General features: G+C 35.9%; 1 protein-coding gene across 2 annotated transcripts in view; it reads left to right on the top strand.

Moving 5' to 3' along the window:
• Window positions 1-420: 420 nt before the first annotated feature.
• The window catches only part of LOC124638951 (monocarboxylate transporter 3-like), a 69,285-nt gene continuing 47,511 nt past the window's right edge, over window positions 421-22,194 (top strand). For both annotated transcript variants that reach the window (XM_047176126.1, XM_047176127.1), the window contains exon 1: window positions 421-639. The gene's annotated coding sequence lies outside the window, so the exon portion shown is untranslated. The remainder of the gene's footprint in view (window positions 640-22,194) is intronic.

Genomic DNA, 22,194 nt, shown 5'->3' on the forward strand with positions numbered 1-22,194 from the left:
CGTAGAAAATTACGCTTTGTTATGAGTTTCATATAAAGCATCCATCTTCGTTTTTATTAAGTAGTATGCCTTTTAGAAACGGGAAATATTTAATGATTTTTAGCTACTTATTTAGACTAATTATATCTAATACCTACTCATACATGAATTTATAAGTATTTGCGTAGGCACAACTGCATTTGCAATAAAAATGGAACTCAGATTAATGGATGACAAAAGTGATCGCTTCTAACTTTAATTATTTAATTTATAAGTTAATTAAAAAAAACTGCACTTACTGTGACATGTAGTTTAAAAAAATACTGTATTTTTTTAGTTTTTCAGCAGCACAGACCGCGGCCTGTAAACTAGACCGCTACGCCAAGGCTGTGTTGAGTGCGCGTGGGCGATCCCGCGCTCCGGGGCGGGAGCGTGCCCGGGCCGACTCTAGTCCCGCGCCGACCGCCGCTCCGAACGCCGCCTCCGACCGCCGAGGCCCGAGCCCGACAACTTTCCCGTACTTTTCCACGCTAGTGCTGTGAACATACCCGCGTAATGCACCCTATTGTTTGTGACATTCCCGTGTTGTGAATGAGTGACAACCTTTATGTGCCGCCTTTATTACTGTTCGTGAATTTTATCGGCGAATAAATACGTTTAGTGAGTAATAAATTACTTTTTAACGTTGTTTTGTTATTGGATATTGGAATTGTGATTGCTTGTTTTTTGTTGTTTTTTTTGTTTATAATGATACCTATACATATATTATTATGATTTATGAGGATTGTAATATGAGCTATAATTTTATTTTCTACATCTTAGAGGTGTTATTTTCGAGGCATTTTTTTAAATATACTAAGTGTAAGAAATTAAGAATAATATTTTTTTCTACCATTATTACCTACTATATAGTTCGGCCATTCAGAGAATGCGTTCCTGACACGTCGCGATTGAACTGACGACGTAACTTTGCAATGGCGTTGCAGTTACGATAAAAATATTTTTGCTGGTTGTTTACCGTTTTAACAATTGAGGAGCATTAAAACAACATTATTATATCAATAATCAATGAATGTTATTACGTCGTCAGTTCAATCGCGACGTGTCAGGAACGCATTCTCTGAATGGCCGAACTATAGTAATTAATGATTTGAAAGTTTACATGGTAATACGAAAACCTTGGTTAAAAAGAATAGTATTCATCAGGAGACCAAAAAATAATATTGTAGAATGTATGACAAAAAAAAACATATTTATCGGTCTTAAAAAAATACTGAAGGATTGTGGATATTTCACAAAATGAAAATATCGCTAAAACATATTTCACACGAAGCCATCAAAAAATCAACATTTACATTTTCCAGTACCTACACGCATTGATCCTAAAGCTTCATAATAAGAAAGGAAAATGACTGAGAATTATTAAACAAAAGATAATGAACCACTCTGTCAACACTTGGCGAACGTGTCGGGCACACAGGCATTACTTAGGAGCTGAATGAAATTCAAGACACCTCATTACCACTACTCTTTGATATCACTCCAACGAACACTCTTTAAAATATCTCATATTTCCCTCACTTGACTACACACTCGCTTCGAGTTTCCACAGTAACACTCACACACAAGTCTTCGGAAACGGCAATATCCAGGCTCGCGCTAAATTCTCGCGTGAAATTTTCAGCGTGTTTTCACATAAATTTTTATCGCGTAACTCGGCTAATATTAACGCACAATTAGGAGGCTATGTTTAATTCACTCGCGCTTAGAAAGTGTCTCCGTATGTATAAAGAGAAGTGGTTTACTTTGCGTACTCGTGGAATTGCGGTGACATTATTTATTATTCAATAAGTCTGTGTATTTACAGGGTCTAGATACATTTTGTTATTTACCTAGTTGGTCTGTTTTTTCAGTGTCTCGACTGAGTAACAGTTTTAATGAAATTCCTCTTGATTACAACCGTCGGTCCTATGTAGGCTATCTACACTCTATATTTATTTTATATGAGCGTGTTTATAGGCAAGTAAGCGAGTTTATTTCCCTCATTCAACTACAAATGTAGGTGAGTAAACAAATAAACGTGTAAAACTAAATCTGTCAGTCATAAATATTTCTAACAACTGATAGAGCTGGAACACTGGATGTTCTCAATTAGAAGTTTGTATAAATATTATTTTATATATTTAAAATTGACTCATCCACAAATATATAAAGAGAAGAGAGTTATTTTGGATTTCAAGCAATAATTCGAAACTCAAATAAAACGACCTCAAAACAAATCAACGAATTAAAATTATTCATGTAATTCAGGTGCGGTTACATTAGAGCCCCTCTCACGTAATATCGCAGCTCCATAAACGTCAGAAATTCCATGATTAAATTAATTTGCAAAATTAAGCAAACCACTCTAATTTCTTTGAATCGAGAAATCTTACAAAGGCAGATCGTAATACTATTACTGTTGGTTCCAGAGGACTCTGTTGATTCTGTTATTTTATTATATTTGTATTAATAATGTTGTCTTTCTTATCGTTATCCTCGTCTTTGTCATATTACGTTGTTATTTTAACTTTTTTTATGATCTGATAATATTTATATTAATAAGACTCAAGCTTTCGTTATTATGTTTTTGTACCTAATATGTAATATAATATTCAGTACCAAGGTAGGGGATTTTGTGCAATGAAACGAGATACATTTTAAAGTTGGCAATTTATAAAATCTTATTTTTGTTAAAACACCGAATGCGCATTTTAATCGATCCTTTACAGTAAAAAAAATACAGTGACAAATAAATGAACTTTACACAAATAAATGTTGATCTTAATACAATAGTGCTATTTATTGAAAGTACGTTGGTACATATCTAGCTAGAGCCATAGACAAATCTCGATCACTCTTTCCTAGCAGCTTTAATTACTTCACAACTTATTCAGAGGAATGTAAAGGCTGTTCCATGAATTGTTCAACTTCATTTATTAAAACCGCAAGACCAATATTGCAGAACCGCTTTTGAATGAAATAATGCTATGAATCTTTCCATTAAAAGCGACGGTGAAAAGCCAATGTTCGCTATGGCGGAAGGCTTCTGTGTACATTTTGACAGTTTTTAGCGCGTAATAAATCGGCGCGAATATTTTGCGCTTTTTTTCGTAGAATGCGGTATAATTTTTAAAGCCAGCAAATCCAATTGTTGCTGTATTTGTCTTTGGTTGCAAATTGCGAAGCATTTTAATTTATTCTTTTCCTCAGCAATGGTTGTTGAATAATTGCAAGGAAATGACTCAATTCTTCACAATTTGATTTTGTGCCAAATTGTATTTTGTAATAAATTCATTTGCTATAAATAATAAGATAATTTAATGACTGTGCGAACGTTTTGTAGATTGTCTCACGGTTAGTTAGTCGACAAAAAAATCTTTTGCGGTTTTTTCGAAATACTACTTTACCTATCTATTTTACTTCATGGGAACGTTACACCCTCACATTTAAATAATTACCATTTTAATTGTTTTAGCCTACCTAGGTATGTATATTTTTCATTATTTCTAAAAAACTTTTTGCTACGCGATATGAACATTATGCTTTAGTTTCTAGTTGTTGGAAAATAAAAGTAGAGATGATATCTTTACTTCCCAAAGGGTTGAGCTAGGTTACATAATTGCCAATAACTATTCCCATATCCAAGTTTCATATCGGCAAAGGGAAGCCATTGACCGGGCACAATATCTAACATTCGGGCTGCAGCTCAAATTCGTCCTAAAAACTCGATAACCCTTTGCGTGACCTAGGACTACACTCTCGGGACCTTTTGGGCGCGGCGACTGTTCTTGTCATTGTAACACAAATGCAACACTTTTATAATTATTATTCCATTATCATAGCACATCTTCAGAATATACATTAGTATTCCTTCTCCCTTATCTCACAGTTTTCTCGCTCCATTACCCGAGCTTTGGTTCAACGCTCGCGCTCATTAGTGAGATGACTATTTTCTCAGTATGACGTGGAGTAACGGTCATCGTACCTCTCAAGCCTTGAGAGAACATTAGGACGTAAAGGGTCTGTTACGTCCCATGGATCCACCTTAAATAATCCTTTAATCCGTTCTTACGACATCCAGGGGAACTGATAGGGTCACCTGGGTTGAACAAATGACGATAGTTTACGTAATTTGATAGCTAACTGCTGTTCAAGGTAATTTGGTTTTATTGTTTATTTTAAATAATGGAGGGAATTAACAGAATTATTTCAAAAGTTTTATTTAGGCATAAAATATTAATGACCCGAAAGTTTCGGAGGTAAAGGATAATTAATTACTCCGCCGAACTGAGGGGAAAAAGTCGCAGGCACGTGCGAATCCTATTACAGGGTGACCATCCCCCGATTTAAATATACTATTAAAGTTATTTACTGCCCACATTTAGAAAACAGCCTCTTCGCTCCCGGAATTTGGCAACAGATGGGGAGGCTAGGAATTTCTAATACCTTCATAAATTCAAGCGTCAATAGCTAAGGCGTTGAGTGATGTTCAAAAGGTCATCAGTTCAAACATGGTCATATTTATAAATCGCCAAGAGGTCTCGAAGGAATATCAATCATACTTCAGTTTTGAATACCGCACTATTTTTGTCTGTATTTTAAGTAGACAATCTATTTTCGATCTTCAGAGAAACAAATGTAAATAAGGATCACAATTACTCTTTTCGTAACCTCAAGCAGTCGACACTCGAAAGGGTTGAAGTTCGTACCCAATACACCGGCCGATAGAATCAATTGATTTAAATTCACGACTAAAGTTATTTACTTCTCTCTCCACACAATAGGCAATGGTTTCGGAAGTCCGTGTGCCGTTTCACACATAAATCTAATATTGAAATAAGCAGATTGGGAAACTGCAGTTGTGAACAAAGCAAGGCTCTAAGCTTAACTATGAATAAGTGTACTTGTGATATGTACTCTGAATATTTGGACTGCGTTATTGCTGTTTGATAGTTAGTTACTTTTGCTCAGAACGTTGTTGGAATAACTTATTAGGTCATGAGTTAGCACTTCTGACTTTGGGCGTAGCTAAGCTGACGTTTCAGGAATGTGGGTTTATACACCTGTAACGTATTTCTCCAGATGTAGCCACGATACTGAAGATATTTTTTTATAAACATACAGATTCACTGCAGCGAGTATTCATTTTAATAATTATGGATGTGAATTTAAACCCTTATAATCTTTTTTGGTTGAAATCAAATTATGTCTGTCATGTTTTGCTTTCATTTCATTATCAAAGTGGCTGAGCCAAAGCTAAGCAAAAGTGCCTTAGGCTAGTCCCATTTTTAACATGCACGTAATGAATTATTTAAATCTAGACATAAAACTTTGTATACTGCATTGTGGATAAGATCGTGTAGGTGGATAAATTAATCACTAGCGGTGACAAATGTATTTCAATTTAAATAGACCGGGTGATTAGTCACGGCGTTTCCTTAATTTGTTCACGGTACATAAAGAACGTTTTTTTTGTAGAATCTCTACTTCTGACTTTAACACATTATATATTAAAGTACATTTATGTTTTGTGCCATCGAGGCAGCACGTTGAGCCTTTGTCAAAAGTGACACAGGTAAAAAATTACATTCTTTTGAATTTGCCTAATTGCCTTGAATTAAATTCTGTCTAATTTAAACCCTTTGTCAAGTTAATAACATCGTTACGTAATCTGATTTACCTCGTGAATTTGCCCCGCTGTATGCTGTGTTTTTGTTCGTGGAGGTTTTAATGAGACTCGATGGCATACGTCAACGCAACGGCAGCCATTGTGAGACAAGACCATACTCTATATTGTCAGTGGTCAAATCAAGTAATCACCGTTTTTTTCCTCACATCACGAATTATGTACAACTTTCGTTATTACTATTTAAAGTAGATAGTTATTGAAGCGTATATTACTACCATACGGTGAGATTCTCTTTGAACTGTTTAGTACAGATATAATTCAAACAGTTTTCAGCAACAGTTAGCACAAATGGGATCAATAGTAACGCTCCACGTTATTTACAATTCTTTATTTCTGTAACCCACTTACCACAATTTGCCCCGGAGGAGAACATGATTTATTCTATGAAACATCTCTTATATATTTCATAGCGGAATCATCGTAAGAACAAATAATCCTACAAAATCTCAGGTGACAGGATCCTGGGGTTGGTTTGTAACGACAAAATGGCGGCGATAAATATCTGTTATTGCTGCGTCACTGACACGCACAAAGATCGGCAATGTGTGAATGATATAATGTAGTTGCTATTATATCGTGGTTCACTACATACTTATTTTTTATTAGGCTCTTGGCCATGTATTGGAAATAGGTTAATACTTCAAGTGTTTACCTAAACTTGTCTTACAAGTATTATATTCTAGTTTTTCTTTATTTGAAATAGGTTCCTAAGATTTTGAATGCAGAAGCGGGAGCAGTCACGGTAGTATCTTGAATATTTCAAACGAGAGTTAGCTATTAGCTGTTCTACTTTTAAATGCAAATCCACAAACTTTAGTCTGAAATACACCAACTTTGTTCAAGTACTTTCATACATTTTCTTTTTCTTCGCTGAAATCTTGATTCGAGATTTTTTTTATATTCACTTATTCCTTTTGATTTAAGCTGTATAATTGAAAAAAAATAGGTATTTGTCTTCCTTATTATATCTTAAAATAAGATGATAAGTAAACATGAAAGCAAATTGATTTTATTAATAGCTGAGCCTGAGGGCGATATGGCCGCCCACATTGCCTTAGGGAAGTAGATACGCATGACTATCTGAATTCACAAATAAGTGATGAAAGAAGTGAATTCCTTCTACAGTGTGACACGTCATGTCCTGAGTGAAATAATAAGCGACAAATTGCTCAAGTTGATGTACACAAAAGGGTTTACGTGTACAGAGAATGTATGCAATTTTTCTCATATGATATTTGGGTCAAAGGACACTGTTTTCCTGTTGCGGATTTTACCTTTGACTTTGTAACAGTTTTTTCAGAAGGATTTGACCTTGTATTGTCCATTTACTTAAGATAGTCGAAAACTTTCATACGGATTTGAGAGATCGGACTGTTCTTTTCCTCAAGAAAGGTATTATTGTGAATAATAAAATCCTTTTTAATGTTTAATACGAGGAAACTATTCTAAACCGAAAAGCCTTTCATCTGTATTTTCTGTTTTATTTTCACAAAACAAAAACCACATTATTGGGAAATAAAATCTAGGACACGAGGAAGTTCCCGTAATTTACGTATCTATTAATAAATAAGGTCAAATATACGGTGCACCAGCAGTTACCTACCACGCCCAGGGGACTACAGGTCCTCGGGCAATGCGGTACAAGCCAGCATGTAAATACTAGCTAACTTATATTAAATTTATACCGAGAAGAAATAGCTAGAAATCTTCCATAGTGATGTGCCATTCAGATTTCCCCGGGGTTCTGTAATCCTCTTACCCGTTTTCAATTTAAAATTTATTCTCAATTCCAACACGTTTCAAATCATGGATATCATGACACGGGCACGTTTGAACTTAACATTTTTCTCTCAGAAATGAAACATAGTATTAGCATAAGCGCTTATCTTGTGGAGATTTACTTTATACCCGCGTTTGCTATATGAGAATTTGACCCTTTGAGAGAATACGCTATGTTTAGATATTCATGGGAATACGCAATAGTGATTCTATGTTATTGAAATGATTTTGATAGTTTTAATTTTTAAAGTCGTGGTGGCCTAGTGGGTAAAGAACCAACCTTTCGAGTATGAGGGTGTGGGTTCGATTCCAGGGTCAGGCAAGTACCAATGCAACTTTTCTAAGTTTGTATGTACTTTCTAAGTATACTTAGACACCAATGGCTGATAAAAAGGTGAAGGAAAACATCTTGAGGAAACCTGGACTATAAAGTCTGAAATCACCAACCCGCATTGAGCAAGCGTGGTGATTAATGCTCAATCCTTCTCCATGTGAGAGGAGGCCTGTGCCCAGCAGTGGGACGATAAAAAGGCTGTAACAGTAATTTTTAACCGACTTCGCAAAAATAAATAGATTCTCAATTCGGATGTTTGTATTTTTATTGTTACGTACCTTAATATACAAAAATACAACACTATATTATTTTATTAGAAGTTATTAAGAAATAATATGCAAGTTGTTCATACCCAAACCATAGGTTTTCGGTTTCATTTTATGTTGTATACATTATTAGTACACATGTATACATTATATTATAGTCGTGGTGGCCTAGTGGGTAAAGAACCAACCTTTCGAGTATGAGGGTGTGGGTTCGATTCCAGGGTCAGGCAAGTACCAATGCAACTTTTCTAAGTTTGTATGTACTTTCTAAGTATACTTAGACACCAATGGCTGATTAAAAGGTGAAGGAAAACATCTTGAGGAAACCTGGACTATAAAGTCTGAAATCACCAACCCGCATTGAGCAAGCGTGGTGATTAATGCTCAATCCTTCTCCATGTGAGAGGAGGCCTGTACCCAGCAGTGGGACGATAAAAAGGCTGTAACAACATTATTATATTTTTTGTATCACATGGTTCGGTGAACAAATATTTTTTTACTTGCAAAAACTAGTAAAACATTTTCCGAATATTCTACGTAAACGCACAAAAAGCTGAAAGCTACAAAATTTCCTAGAAAGTTTTTATTACAATCAACTGCAAACAATATGCAAGCGAGATGCGCTTCAGAAATATCATAACAAAGTCGACTTTAAATAGACTCTTTGCTAGTTATGAAATGGACGACTTTAATAATGTTCTTCTAATTTATATTACTACCAACTTTACTTGCGAACACACTTTATTTGATAAAGTGTACCAACTATTCATATTTTTAATAAAGTACCGTTTAATGAGAATACAGTTTTCTTTTATTTTTTTGGTAGCAAAGTGGTAATTATATGGACTGTAATATTTTGACCGCTTGTTGATCCTGGCTGGAAGGTATATGTTTTCATTTGTGTTTTAATTAATATAAAAACCCTTTTGAATTTATGTAACTAAAACTATGCTTTTAAATTAGCTTCGATATAACGCAAGTTATGAATTGGTGTCCGCAAAATTAACGGCACAATAATTTTCATAACATTCATCATTTAACTTGATCCTTCGTAAGAATAAACCTTGAACCCACAAGGCTAAAACAGAACCAAAAGAAACACAGTAAACAGGGAATGACACGTTAGTTCCGAAAAAAAGGGCAAAAATATTCAATGAAAGAGGAAATAAAGGGAAGGGCACAGTCATACGTATATTAGAGAAGGTCTAAGCGTATGCCGGGGGCCGCGATATCAGCGCCCTTAAGAGCCTATAAAAATGCTAATGGGATGAAGGTGATGTGTTTCAAAAGAAAAGGCACATCGGAATTGTGCGTACATCTTTGATTCGTTACTCATACATTTGGACGTCGATTGAGACTGGGTGCTGATTGAAAAAGGGGTTTCGATTGAAATGATACAGATAATACATCTTAGAAGACTGGTTGGCAATGTAAAAAGAAAAGAAGAAATATTTTTTCATGGAGTTTTCTGTTTGTAATCGAATTGGTATATTACATGATTTTTGGAGAACAAAAAAATAAGGAAGGCTCAGTTCCATTTTGCCATCTAGGAGGAGTTAATACATATAGTCTTACGTATAGGTTCGAAATTATATCACTAGTTAGAGGGAATTCTCATCCAGCCGTAATCTCAGGCAAAGTTCGCGACGACTTTGTTAATCCAATTTGGACACTATTTGAGTACCTCACTAAGGCTAACTTGGAGATGACCCGAAAGTTAGAGATTGCATCTACTTGAATGTAGGCAATTTCCAAGTGTTAAAAGTTTTTTTTTTGTATTCACAATACGGAGACTAATAAATGTAATTTTTGGTAAGTACACTATTACTATTTAATATTTTTGTCTTAATATAAACAATATTATTTATAATATTATGAAAACAAGATACTTAGATGTAAGTAAGTACAGTAAGTTTTTTTTATATATGTTTTATGTTTATATATATTTTGTATATAGTATTTTATTTTTACTTTTGTATAAAGATAAGTAGTTTAAGTTTGTATATATAGTGTGTACATTGTAAAAAAAAGTAAGTACATGGATAATGGAATATTGGAATATACATATTCCCGTTTCAATTTATATTTGAAGAAAATTTTAATGCATTTAATGTAAATTCGTTTTCTCTCAAAAACAGAGATGAAATAAATTACTTATCATTCGTAAAATATGGAAGTGGAAATATAAACAAACCATGTTAATGAGATGTTCGTGTAACATAATTTTCCTATTTATTTTTAATTAGAGAAATAGCCTTTTGGAGGCTGGAGCACCTACACGAATTAATTTTATTTTTTTAATCAACCTTTGTTTAATAACTTGGAACTTTTCCGGGAGCAACTGTTTCCTCTAAGAATTAGGTCATTAATATGCAACATCAATTTTGTACAACCCCGGAAAAATCTAGGTAGATGTAATCCTTATGCTTTTGTGTTAATTCTTGATGTTAAATAAATTATTAATTACCTTTTTTTTGTTTGAAATTCTTAAACTTACTACAAATATCACAAAACATGTGCGACAACATTGTTCAGCAAGAAAAGTGCCGCGTCAAATTATCATCAAATTCTAATTTTAAGTGGAAAAACAAATGCCATACAGATTAAAATACAAAGGACCATGAGTCAAATTGGGCTCATTGTCCAACAGAGTTATAGCATATGCCGTTGTGAAGGTTTTTGTTTGTACTAAAATTGTTACTATGGGCACTACCTTCAATTCCATGGCAAAAAAAAGATATGCACTTAAATAGGTTTTGTAGAAAAGGACAATTGTTAGGAGTCGTAGTGCGCTTGGTTGTTCATGACATAAAACCTAATTCACAGGATTTGATTATGCTAGGATTATGGAACCACCTCATAATCACCAGGTCAGGATCTGATGATGGAACCCCTGAGAAATCGAGGGCAACTTTCAAAAATTGTAGGCGTGCATAGGTTAAAACCTTGACAGTGAGGTGTACGTCTGATAACACTATGCAACAGTGAAGGTTTGGAGCTGACCTGATGATGGAGACCGGAGAAGGTCGAGGGAACTCGACAACTTACATATTAAACTACCTTGTGTTTGGGCTTATATTATTCGTATTGATGGGAACTTTCCACAAATGCGGATAGTGACAACTATGCTTGTCACTGAAAAGCCAAAAATAAAAAAAACTTTTGAAACGAAATGGGTCGAGATGCCATCACTCAGTATTTGCTCGTGTCTAACAGGTAGACACACAGTAGGAAGTTGTGCTCATATCATTTCAATAATATGGTATCTAGGGTTAGGCAAGCACACACAATTTAATCCACCGGCAGGATATTTAGACGACATTATTATTGATATTGATTGAAATGTTTACAAAAATAATTTTAACTGCAGCTGCTAACAGTTATTTATTTTTATTTTTTATGTATACATTAAACCTGACATTAAAACTAGTTAAAGGTGTTCAATAACAAAACCTATAATGCCATAACAGCACTACTTCTTGCAGAATATTAGTTTATTTATGGTCGGAGAAAAATATTTATAGCAAAATAACCCCATGGATTCTTCGCAAAAATGAGTTAAAATCTTTATATTTAGTGCTTTACAAGTATATTCAAAGTGGTCTCATCTCTGTTGGTGGGTGAGCCCAGGCTTCATACATTTTTGCCCATGGTCCTTTGTGGAGATCGATGCATTTGTCCTCGAATAACTCTAATATACATTATATATTTTCCCTTATTTACACAAACTGTACATTATTTCAAAGTAAACTATATCTATATAGCATCTGAGCAAATCCATGCTCGTGAATAATTTTTGGCCATAATGGATGATTTTGCCCCTGAGAACTCTGTTACCCATTCTATATAATATACCCTTTGTTCTAATATACGTAAGTACGTTTGTCTTTGATGGATCATGTCTTTTGGGATATGCCCCTTACGCATGTGTAACCATCTCAGGCACTGCAATGGTCTAGTAATGGAGTATGCCTTTAATTGGAATAGGGATGGTTTGGACATGTCAAGTACATTCAACTTCAGGTCAGTGGTAACAGTTTTATAGGAAAATCATACTTATTACTATTGAGTTAAGGTGCATGACAGTTACCACTGATGTGCAGTCTAATGTACCTGCTTTAGGTATGCTTAATAATACGAGAAGGTACGTATGTATTTGTTTCGTTATTAATTTTATCGTACTGTTGAGAATAAGATTTATTTAGTTACATAATTAGCCATATATTAACAAGCTAATCGAGCATTCTTCCTTGGGTAGTACAACTCTAATTGTCGTAAAAATACCTTACATATTAGTATTATTTATTAGGTACATAATGTACCAAAATAATGTTATCATTACTAACATAATATTCGGATTTATCTCATGCAGAGCTGCCGGCAAATTCTAGTAATATAATAACTCCACATGAATGGACATCGTTGCCCACACAACTGTAATATTATTATCTTATCTGTGACATAGCCAAATGTCACCCGTGCCGAGCTTCGGGAATAATGTCACCTATTATTAAACTTAAAGATCATTAAGGATAGACACTAATTACATGGTGACATTTAGAATTTATTTATAAGTTTCTTATAAGCCTACACCTATATACAGTTTCTGTAGCTATTACAGCCGATTGAATAAATTCTAGCTCATACCCATAAGTATGATTTTCACATTTTCTGAAAAAAAAAAGGAAAACTTCGCTTAACCCAAAAACGGAATAAGCATTTTATATTATTGATGACGGAAGCTACAGATAGTTTCAGAATTATACTAGAAACGCAAACAAGATGCATAAAATATCCCGAAGCAATAAAAATCTTTTCAGTGATTTGAAAAATCCAACATCAATAGCTTAATAAAATAAATGGGGCAGGGCGTTTAACAAATTCATTTTGTGAATAAATTCCGCTAGGTAGCCATGCGGAAATGTGAGATAACGCGATACTTACACACATTTGTCAAATAGATGAATAGGAAGGTCGTGTTTTCTCTTTTTGTTTTTATTTTAATATAAAGGTATGAAAATGATGATAAAGTCAGTAAACTGTCAACTTTCCGCTTTTTTTGTGTATCTACTTATCAGTAATACAGAATTAATATATAAAACCACAATTTGTAGACACATTTATTGGCAGGGTTATATAAAAAAAAACCTTTGATAACTACTTAATTTTTTTAACATTAACGATACAAAAATCTCACATGAACATTTTATACTCGAGTTTTTCCTCTTAATAGAAAGAAAGAAAAACCATTTATTTTACACACAAATGACGCAAGAAACAAACACACACAAATACAAACAAATAAATCTAGGGACAAAACAAACAGTGAAACAAAAAGAAAAGCGCTGCAGCTACGTCATTCATGTGTGAAAAGGTGTTCAAGTAATATTTTACTTAAATACACATTAAATTCCAAAACAAGCTATAGGTAGTGTAAATCCTGTGGCTTTCCGTCCATTCACGCTCCCGTAACTTCTAGTCGCAAATTAGTCTTCAACTCAAGCATACATCCAAATGTTACCAAATGTACAACATGTGTTGATATATCGGAGAAAATCATTAACCTAACGAGTTGTTACCGCAATCTGGTTCAAATTCCAGCCACAAGCACTACTTAAAATTAGATTTAATCAATGAAATTGCTTTCTAGGCTAAAGAGATAAGGAATATATCAGTGTATTTTACTTACTGCTGATCTGAACAGCCAGGTGTTTACTTGTAAAATTATGTTGTGAAAAACATCCATAGAAACCGACGGAAATCGTATCCGAATCCAGTTACTAGTTTATCGTCTGTCCGCCAGTCAGTCAATTTCAGAATTGCTTTATAAAATATAGATAAATCGTTTCGGCACTGAATCGAGCTTCAATTTTCAGCGAATCCCCAAATCATGTTTGCGTAAGTCGGTAAACCAAGGGAACCGCTGTGTAAACGAAAAAGCCTCGTATTTTAATTTGAATATTTATAAGACGACATAAATTTTATCTAACGTAGGTACTCTTGCGATATTAGACGCCGACACCTGTTGAACTAAAGTTTTGGTATCTAATTGATTGTAATATTGAAAAAAAAGCCACGTGCATTTAATAAAATAACACTTTCAAATTAATTTACTTAAAATTGGAAGCCGAGTTTTTAATATAAGTCCGTAAACTCTGTGATGAAAAATAAACATTGCTGCAACCTCAAAAGACACGCATCCTAAATGGGCAGAAAAGCTTCTACACTGACACGTAAAAATAAATCTGCCGTAAGTGTTCACTCACACGTCCTCCTTTTATTATACCTCATTTTATTTTCACTCCGAGGAGTGAATGGAACGACTATGACAGTACATAGCACCCTTAGACTCAGCAGTCGGTTGGAAGCCTGTAGACAATGATCGCCTAGCCTAACTTCAAGGTCACTCTTCACAACTGTACTAGAAACCTTATTGATACTAGGAATTCAGATATAGAACCCGCTATTTTTATTCCATCCAATAAACTTTTTGTGTAAAAAAATCGCTGATATCGATTTCATTTGTTTTATGGAGTACAGTTTCCTCGATAAATTGAGTGCACTTGAATATTAACAGCTCTAAAGTTACACCTCGACCAGAGCATGAAACACCATCACGATTTAGGAGTAAATAAATAAGTAATCGAAAGATTCAGGATCGCTCGCTATCTCTACGCTGCGTATACTAAGCACGTAGGACGTATCTCTAAGCAATTACTTTCCTTTTTTATTTTCACCGTCGAGGCGTTTAACACAAACGATGTTTCACTACAGGGATTGTGTTTTAAGCCCACAACTAAGTTTGCCGACGAGTGTAGCACAATTTCCTCCGAGAACAGTTCACAACAAAGATGGAAAGGAAACGAAATTCTCACGAACACAATAAAGACCTTTCACGAACTTTCACTTGCAAGTCGGAGAAACTTGCGCTGAGTTCCTTATCTATATGCACGGGAATATCTGATACACACCAAATCTAGTTTCATTAGGAATACAAAAACGATTCAAGCTATTGTAAACAAATACTTTCATCTACTTTCAACAGGATCAGACAAACAAAACTATTAACATATATTTCAATAAGGAACACAAACAAACAAGTTTACAACATCTATACATATAATAAATCTGTAGAAAAGTAATTTTTGTACATTGAAGAAATTGGCAAAAAAAAATAGCCAGCATGTTAAAGGATAACTAACAGAACCCATTTCCATCATTTTTGTCATTTTTGACTGTTTGTCTGTTTATCTGTTTGTTTGTTCGGGATTCACGTAAAATCTACGAATTCAATGCAGACAATGCTTACATACAAAAATTCTACGTAACTTGGGGTATTACTTAGTTTTTGTTTCATCGAAATCGATTCACTCTATCAAAAGATATGATTAATTTTGTGAATTCAAGATGTAAAATATTACGACATTTGAATGTTGTACTTATATTAGTTGATCGGCCTATTATTAACCTTTACACAGAAAATCACACCTTCATAAGTATATTCGGAAGAAAAAAAAAATGAAAATTGTGTTTAGCCAAGGTTAAAGTAGCTCCATCTGTGGTAATCTGTGTTAAATAAAATACATAAAATTTGTCAAAGGAGCGAGGTGGTAAATGACAATAAATTACCATACATTCTTTATAGAGGATTATTATTTCAACAGATGGAGTTGTGTATTTTCCGTAATTCACCATATTTTAACACGTAGTGTAATTTTTCGATAGACATTTCAATAGTGTTTGTCAGTTTGCCGAGCCACATCAAAATCCAATTATAATTATTACCTTGATGAAAGGAAAATAATAGTTCTCAGCCAAATTTAAAACGGTGCCATCTAAATTATTTTTTGAATATTATGTCAAAAATGATGACTTTAGTATAACAATTAATTATCATTTAAAGTTACAGATGGAGTTTATATCAGGATTTTTTCATAAACATAGTTTAGCTTATCTTCCACTAATGTGGTGGCCTTAAAACAAATTACTTTGAGTGAGTAGTATTAAGTAGACCTCCATTATTTTTTCTGATGCAAAATATGTTAACTTAATCCTAGAAGAAAGGAGTATCTGTCTCTCGCAAGCGCTGCTAAGCGTGAGGTAGGTAGGTAATGTAGGATTCTGTAGCTTTAAGAACAAGCCCAGATACAAAGTGCAGATAAGAAATGGGAGCTTTCTCGATTTAATACCATACACACGTAAAATGCTTTATGCGTCTGAAAACGTACAAATTGCGCGTCGCATACCAGAGACATGCTTACTTTCAACTTCTGATCGCAAATACACTGGTCACGATTACGAACAGTCTCAGTAAGACCCGAGCCAAGTCTAAAAAAACACCTTTTATATAAAACTACGTTTGATGTCATTCAATCACAAAGACATAATTGTTCTCTGTTGCAAATCCTATCCACCTGTATCCTATCCTAATCCAGCATGCATTGCAGGTGTGCATTGCACAAAAACCAATGGTATCCTATTCGAGAAGTCAAAAGAGTCGACCTGCCAACGTCAGCTTCTGCGCTAAGCAAGTGTTCTTAATAGTACCATCAGAATTACATTCATCGTTGAATGAGGTGAATAAATTTTCAGAAACCACAATAACAGTAGGAGCCAAAGCATATGATCGCTTCATAGAGCTCTGATTGGCCCCAGGTGACCAAGTCAGGTCTGATTTGTTCGTTCATCAGATCTTTGAAAGCGTTTCGGTGGATACTTACTGTCGTCCTGGGTGACACAAAATATGGTATATAAACGTCCTCCGCAAGAGCGAAATTTTCCCGGTGTGCGGTAGTGACGCACAGTATACAACACTTATGTTCCTTTCGATTTGCTGGCTCCACCAAGAAATGACAAATTGCAAGCGTACATTTTGAAAATCTTGGCAAAACTGCAGGTTTCAAGTACCAAAACATGAAGTGGACTCTCACAGATACGTACATTTTGCCTATTCGTGAACTAATGCAAACATTTCGGTGGAGTCCCGGCTTAGGCCTCCCCCACATTAGGCGTGCGCGATCCTCGGGCGTGTGAGTAGCGCGGGCGTCGCGAGCACGCTGCATGAACGTCGCGTTTTGCTGCCCTGCGGCATTTACCTACAGCGCGCTCGCGGCGCGCACGCGCCGCTCTCCTTGACGTTTAACTGCTAAGGCGTTTAGCGGGCGGCGGGGATAGCAGGCGAAGGGGTAAGAACGCAACTCGAGCGCCGCGTGCTCGCCGCGAGCGCGTCGCTTGCACTCTTCACACATGCCGCAGGGCAGCAAAACGCGACGTTCATGCAGCGTGCTCGCGACGCCCGCGCTACTCACACGCCCGAGGATCGCGCACGCCTAATGTGGGGTCAGCCTTACCATAGTGAGTAAGTGCACAGAAAATCCCCGTCATACAAGTGTTTCTCCCCAGTAGTGAAACTATCCTACCCTATGCGCCTGCTGATGATGATGACTCATTTTATCATCCATCCAGCTATTCCCCAACTATGTTGGTGTTGGCTTCCAGTCACCGAATCTGTTTGAGTACCAATATTTTGCTTGGAGCGACTACCTATCTACCTATCTTCAATCCAGTCAACTACACAAGCCGATATCCATGGTAAGACTGACAGACTTTCTGGCTTCTGATTAGTCGCAGCAGCTGCAGAAAATGTACAAATGACAGCTTTGTCAGACTCAAAGCATATAGACATAGATTATAACTGTTTCCTGTGAAAATTACTTACGCACCATACGTAATAATTTTCCAAATTGGCTGACTAGATCCAGAGATATTCACAACGTCACAAACTTTACTTCTTTTGTTTAGATAAATGGTCACATCCACAACACAACCTTGATCAATGAATCTATGCGACTGCTAAGTGCTAATCCTAATTATACTGTCACGTGAAAGAATGCACCTGCGGGATAAGTAGTATTTTGACTATTCTATATTGCCCACGCAGACGAAGTTGCGGGCAACAGCTAGTCAAACATAAAACAAAAAGGATTTTTCAGTCAGGTATTGACATAGCGTGCACAAAGTAACTTGTTACATTATGTCCTATTCACAGACGTATAGAAGCCATTTAGAGCACAATGTTCTCAGTGGATGCGGAAATCCACTCACGATATGACTGCCGGCAAAACGAAATGTAGGCAGTAGGCACCAACTAGGCATCTATTGTGTGACTTGTTCGGACCACCGCACCGCTAGAAAACGATGCACGGCTCCGGACTACGGGATGCTTTTATTATGTAGCGCAATGCTCTATTTAACGTCATTAGCATAAGTTGCTACGTCGTAGGTAATTTTCCGACTACGCCGTAGCGCCGCAATTAGATTTTTTCGATTTTTGATGTAGGCATTTAAATATCTTTGCTAATCATTTACGCTTCTATGTAATATAACTTATGTTTATTAATATAATAACGTTGTAATGAATAGTTGGTTGCGTCGATAAGCCAATAGAATAGAGCGCACGTGTAAACAATCACTGGTATTAAATATCAAAGCGATACATTTGTGAGAATAGCTAGCGATCGATGTTATTAGTTTGTTTTATGAGGTGGGATATTAGCGGATTTACTGGTCGTAATGTGCGCCCGTAATGTGCGTTTATAATGGTTTCCATTAAGAGTTTTGGGTATTGTAGTGTAATGGCAATATTCATGTTATCAAGGTTTTCTATCACATGGTAGTGAGCGATAAACACCTAAAGTGCCCCCAATAGAAGTCTAAACATTTAAAGCATGTTTGTAACTATTATATACAAAATCACAGCTACAAAACACAATAATTCCTGTCCATATACTCGTATTAACCTAAATTGTCAATAAATTTAGTAGGTATAGGTAATCTCTGAAAGTACTGAGCCGATTTCAGAAATTGTTCCATTAATTTACAGCTTCATAATCCCTGAGTGACAACCTAAGCTTATGTACACAAAATACGGGCCACCCCGAAGGTAAAACCCAGTAATTTATAAACAAACATGGTCCCTACCAAAACCTTCATAATAATTCAATGCCTAAACAGAATGGGAAATCGATAACCAGCCTTCAGGTAACCAAACTGTTTAGTCGTATCCTTCATAAGATATGTATTTATTTGCGTTTGTCACATGGAGAACAAAATTACTAACGAAGATGTTATAGTGCAAATAAAATATCCTAAGAAACTAGCGCACCAAAATGCGGGTGTACGGAAGACTAGGAACATCTCCGCCCTTATACGCATTCTTTGGAATCTGCAATTTTTTGGTAATTCCTAAAATTGTTGACATCTATCTCAAAAGAACCAACAAATATTTACTTTTAAATCAAATACCCGAAAAATGAATGTGTTGGATGGGACTTGTTTATTGTCGTGTTTTGTCAAGATGTTGTCGAACCTAACCTATGTTGTTATGTTCTCAAGGAAGTGACATGTATGTTATTATTGAGAATAAAGACTCTTTAAACCTAACCCGAACGCCTTGTTACTTCACTCGCGACTGAACGTTTTGGTCACGCCTACTGTACGTGTTTGACCTACAAGAAGGCGCCTGACCTACCTGTCTTATAGCATCTCTGTTCATCTTTCCTTACTCCGTGGCCTGTCGTTAGTCAACCCTACACTAACTACGTTGAGGGACCCGCGTGTCACAATGATCAATCATACCCCGAGGCTTCACGCATTGTACTTGAGACCCTTATGAATAATCAGTAGTTGGTCTTTATTATAATATTACAGGAGACTATGTCACGTCATTATCGTTGTATTAAGTATAATCGTGTGCGCACTTCATTATGTTTTAGGAAGGCTTGCTCGCTTTTGTTTTATAAATGTTTATGTAAGAATATAATATTTGAGCATTTATTTTATTGTTGGGTTCGTTAGTTTTATTGAGTGGAAAGTTCCACTTTGGTGTTAATTGGCTCCACTGTTTTTGTACGTGTTAGTGTGTCAAACTATGGCGAAAAAATATAGTTTACACTAAGTAGTCGACAGTTGGATAGATGATATTTCAAAAAAATACTTTATATAAAACTTTTTTGATAACATAAAGTCACTTTATTTGGTGATGTTTCCAGTTGTAATTTTCATGTGTAATTCTCTACTGTCAGTTCGTCTCAGACACGCCGCCAATTTAAACCGATCAGAGTGATTCAGCGTATACAGGGTTAAAAGTGTAAGAGATTCAATCATGAACTTTTATTAATTGTGAATGACGTTACGATTTTCGGTGCAACAACATAAACATTGGCTTCAATCTTTGTAAGCTGTTTAAAGTTGAAAAAATATTTTTTTCGAATGAGTACTGAACTAGTATTATATAAAAAAATTCATTATAAACATAACATTCTACACGGAGAACCCAATGACGTGTCGTTAAAAACCACTCTGTTGGCCTCCGTCATAAGAATAAGCACTTAAACGGTTGCCTAAAGAAGCTTTTGTGTGATGAGGCCTTGAAACTGCTCCGGCTATGAGAACTTGGCACCAAACTGCACTTCGAGCTGACACCCTGCACTTATACGGAGGCTAACCTAATTTTCTAAATTAAAAGTATCATGTAATCCGATAGATACTGATACTGCTTCTATAACAAAAACAAACAAAAATACATCTAATATTATTTTCTTTTCGAGTTTTCCGTGTTCAAACGTTTCAAATAACGTCTACAGCCATTAAACGATAAATGTGTAAGCATGTCGAAGGAAATAACATTGAAGAGGAGGGGAGCGCAGGAAACAAACCGCCTTACCAAGAATTAAATCTGATAAGTCAACGAGTATAAATCTTCCCACTGCGAACGATGCAAAATTGTATAGATTCTCCTAACAGGTTCTAAAATAAATCTCCCTGATAATGCATCAAAGGCTGACAAAAAAGAAACAAGATAGCACAAGCGATAGTAATGGTTTCCCGAACAGGGGTCGACGTTGGAAAATGTCTGCAATGCACCCCGCGCACGGAAAATGTTGCATTACCTGTTCTATGCGAACGAAATGTTGCGGAACGAGTGAATACGTCGTCGTTCATAAATAAATAATTTCACACCCATGCTCTCGTGGAGTTTTATGGACTATGCGCGACTACTGAGAGATAACTCCGCAACGTTCCAGCATTTGTGGAATTTAACTACGCAACACACGACACATATTTTAATGCTTACATCATGCTGTGTGAGTGGACTCTGATGATTGATGACAGTTACTGCAAATAATTGAACAACGTTTACGGCCCCAATTGTGTTTGCTTACAAAAACATTTAGTCAACAATTTAACACAGTCCAACAGTTTATTCAGTGGTAATCCCTAATGTGTACAGACACAGAACATAAACAAGTCATTTCGATATCCGATATAGATTCCCGTGCTGCAAAGAACTTAACTTACTCGCCGATATAATATACATTTCGCACGGTTCATTTGTGCTTTATTAAGTGGAAACGCAGCTCGATGGTGCGGCATCGAGCATCAGAATAAGAGATTCTATCTCGCCATTTATGTGGCGAAAGATTACTTCGATCGATTGGAGGCGTTGACATTGCCAAAAGTCTGCCGATATCGTTCGGGCTATTACACTCTTCACCTGCTCGACCGAGGTCAAGCGTCCCTTCAACTCTTGTCATTTACCTTTCGATATAAATAATTATACCTACCCTTTCCTAGCGAAGGTCACTTCGAAGAAAAAAGAGAAAAACGTTTATGGATACTGGCGACGTTTCGTGAAATTCTAATTTCCTTATGCTCCCAATGCTATAAAAGGCTCCCCTACGGAAAATAGGATTGCCGTCCAATGACTTGGGCGTTGCAAGCGAGGACGGGGCGTTCACAATGAGATGTATTGCGAACAGAATAAATAGTAGATAAATAGTCTTCGGACTACGTTATAGTCACGTAGTCGTCACAATAAAATCGCGATTATATAGTCCAAGATATTGGAATAATGCCCGGGTGCGAAATAACTGTTCGCAGCATTGTGTGTGACCTCAAGCGATTTGTGAAACCCGCACTTGTCACTGTCAATACGTGAGTTTGGAAGTAATTAGTCAGTCAGTCCCCGTGACCATAAATTTCGGGCGTCATCAATTATATCGGGCACAATCGTACGGGAAAATTGTTGTCGGGATTAGTGATAT

This window comes from Helicoverpa zea, chromosome 18, assembly GCF_022581195.2.
Source record: "Helicoverpa zea isolate HzStark_Cry1AcR chromosome 18, ilHelZeax1.1, whole genome shotgun sequence".
NCBI classification, from domain to species: Eukaryota; Metazoa; Arthropoda; class Insecta; order Lepidoptera; family Noctuidae; genus Helicoverpa; species Helicoverpa zea.